At 39.1% G+C, this 3,554-nt stretch overlaps 1 pseudogene; it reads right to left on the reverse strand.

Moving 5' to 3' along the window:
- Positions 1–1,946: 1,946 nt before the first annotated feature.
- LOC117012042 (ras-related C3 botulinum toxin substrate 1-like) lies at positions 1,947–3,015 on the reverse strand (annotated as a pseudogene).
- Positions 3,016–3,554: the final 539 nt, after the last annotated feature.

Raw genomic sequence — 3,554 nt, forward strand, 5'->3', positions numbered from 1 at the left:
CGGGATCTTCCAAACAATGAAGCCTAAAAAGGAGGGAAAAAAAGGGAAACATACCCTCTCCCTCTCCATCATTCTCCCCATTACACTGTTAACCATGGTCAACAGACATCTGAAGATTTAACTAAGAGAGGCAAGTGGGAGGAGAGAAGAAGGTGGTGAGAAGGGAGGGGAATATACAGAGACAGATAATAAGACGGAAAAAGGAAGGAGGAAAACCAGTCACTTTGGTTTGAATTCCTTCTCACTAGTTACTATCATCTCTGTGACCTTGCAAAAGTTACCTGACAATCTCTGCATTGCTTTTTATCTGTACAGGGAGAGTAGTAATAGTATCTACATCACAGGGTTTTTTATGAGGATTAAGGAAGATAAAAATATGTAAAGATTTGAGAATGGTGCCTGCCACAGAGTAAGCACTCAGTTAATGTTACTATACTGTCAAAAGTTTAGAAGCAACAAAAGTAACACCAATAAATCACTGAAGTAGTAATTAGTAGTTTACTATGCAGATACCAAAAAGACAGTTTGCAAACTGGGAGCACTAAAACCAAAACATGGAACAAGTACATAGTTCAAGGGTATATTGTTAATAAGCAGCTTATATGGTGAGAATGCAGTGACTATTTTTTCTTTAGGATGATTGGTTATAATATTAGAATTTTCAGTGGTTACCTCATATCAAGCTTGGGAAGCAGTTCAAGTTTTGCTTATGATTTCCAGAGGCATCAGCAAAAAATGACCCAGGTCAAGTTAATCCTGGAAAATAAACTAAATTAAACTTTATTTGTGTAAGTAAACTGGTTTTGTCTGCACAGATAACTTTTTTTTTTTTAATGATTCAAGGATTTAAGTCTTACATGCAAGGCATACTGCAAGTAGCGTTAGCAAAAGATCAACATAAAAACAATCCACAATCCTATAACTATCGATTTAAAAAAATTTGTCCTAGTGGTTAGAAGGTCCAACCTGTATTCTTGCCAGTGGATGAGTTGTATGGAACTCAGTTAGCATGAACATGGAGCTTACAGGACCCCACAGACCCAAGGGACCACAGTGTTGGTGACCTGGCAAGATAGTGATGTTAACAAAGTTCGTAGTTGAAAAATATTTTAAAAACTATAACGATGCAGCACATGATTTTTACATCTAGTTACTAGAAAACAAAGGAAAGCACTTATTAGCTTGAATAAAGTAACATGAAAAAGAGGAGTGCACTTTCCCTAATCTACAAAAAAAAAATTCTAATGTGTTATCAAGAAAGATTTTACTGCTCATTTAGAAGGGGTTCTGTAAGAAAAGCATTTTACTAAGTTAGCAACTATAGGAATGACTAGTTCAAAGATTAATTAAATGCCCAATTTTGGGAGGGACTGCAGGTTTAAGAAAAAGATTAAAAAAATACTTACTGGTTATTATCGACTCCATCTACTGCGTTTGACAGAAAATAACATTTTAAAAATTTTACCCATGACACTTTTATTCAGTTTAATTGTTACGTGTACAATGTAGTGTAAATTAATCTCCACTTCATATTTTGTCAAAATACTGTCTTTGTCCTTTGATCACATCAAGTGTCGCAAACATTTCAGCCCAGTGCACCCACCAGCTAGAGCAGAATATATTACATCATCAGAGGGACATGTAAGAGTTCTGTTAGAAATCTCAGGGAAAATTAAAACACTGAGAAAAAACAAAACAAAACAAAAAACTCACTACAAAATTAAGATCGATCCAAAGAGTTGAGTTCTTACACTCACACCATTAGGACATACAGTACAATGTTAGGTGAACATGGGTTGATAAATTATCAATGCATTAAATGGCAACATTTCATGAAAGAGGCTGTATGGCCTGTGTGTGAAATAAGAAAGTGTCAGCCTTTCCTAACTTCACAAGCTACCATCTTCTTAAAGACTCAGGTCTTTAAACAGTTTAGTGCTTAGTGTTCTTAGCACAACAATGCAATTTGGTTCACAAGGTATTTTGGCAACTCTTAATCTAAGCAAGAATAGAGGCTTTTGAAAAATAAGGCCTTAAGAAAGCTTGTCATTTTAGGGCTAAATTTTAATAGAATGTGAAAGTTTGAACTCTTACACTTTACACAAACAAACCCTAAAAAGTATGGATTCGTTCAAAATGGTTTTATGGAAAAACTAATCTGTAACAAAAACTTGGCATTGGGTGCGAAGGCTCCATCATTTTTCAGCAAAGCTTTTGTACAAAGATTCCAAGGACACAGGGCAGCAGGGGAGAGGAGTCCAGACGTTTACAACAGCAGGCATTTTCTGTTGTCTTCGTGACGGAGGTGGGCAGAGAACGGCTGGGAAGGCTTCCTCAAACAGTCTTGAGGCCTGGCTGTGGAGGGCCCAGCACTCCGCGTACTTTACAGCACCCACCTCCTTAGCCATGGCTAACCCCTGGCGTAGGTGATGGGCATCAGCTTCTCCTTCAATTTCTCAATTATGTCTTTATCATCCCTAAAATCAAGCTTGGTCCCCACCAAGACGATGGGAGTGTTGGGACAATGGTGTCGCACTTCAGGATGCCACTTTGCAAGGACATTTTCAAGTGATGCAGGACTCACAAGAGAAAAGCGAAGGAAGAACCCATCTGTCGGCGCATAGGATGGGGACATAATCTGTCATAATCTTGTCCAGCAGTTTCCCACAAATCCAGATTCATCGGTTTTCCACCTACCATAACATTGGCAGAATAGTTGTCAAAGACATGGGGATGTGTTCTCCAGGACATGCATTGGCTGTGTAACTGATCAGTAGGCAAGTTGACCGCCCCGTCTCCCACCACCACACATCGGATGCCTTGCATCTGGGTTGCTCTCTGGGCCATTGCTGCCAGAAATGGCGGGCTCCTGGCGCTGCAGGCGGGCGCCAGGGCCGCAGTCCACGCCGCCTGCACCTCCACCAAAGGGAAACCAAAGCCCAGCAGCGGCCACCACCCAAAGCTGAGGAAAACTGCAAAGATACCGGAAATGTCGGCTCCACTCACATCCCGCCGCCTCTCCCCCGGGCCAGGGCCCCGCTCCCAGGCCTCTCTGCTCAGAAATTTCAAGGCTGGGCTCCATTTGTTTTTAATTTCTATAATACGAGTATGTCTATACACATCTACATAGTGGTGTTTTGTTTTGTTTTGTTTTGTTTTTACATAAATAGGATTATTGCTTACAAACTGCTGTTTGATAATGCAATCTTGGAGCTCTACAGACCTTTAATACAGGATTGTATCATTGATCTAATAACTTAGGTGTACTCTATTTTCACGTTTTCGCTATTAAAATCATGCTGTAGTGAACATCCCTGCATATATCTTTCTGTGCAAACTACAGAAAAACATATTATCCTATTCTTCTGCCAATAAAGTATGAGAATGCTTGTTTTCCACTTGTCACCAATTCCATAATATTAATTATAAATGTTTGCTACTCTGATTGGCAAGGATACTCTTATTCTTGTTTTTGTTTGTAATTAATAATTGTTAATAAGGTTGAGTACTTTTAAAATATGATTACTGATCATTTACCATTTAATTCTATCATT

This window comes from Rhinolophus ferrumequinum, chromosome 2, assembly GCF_004115265.2.
Source record: "Rhinolophus ferrumequinum isolate MPI-CBG mRhiFer1 chromosome 2, mRhiFer1_v1.p, whole genome shotgun sequence".
Taxonomy (NCBI): Eukaryota; Metazoa; Chordata; class Mammalia; order Chiroptera; family Rhinolophidae; genus Rhinolophus; species Rhinolophus ferrumequinum.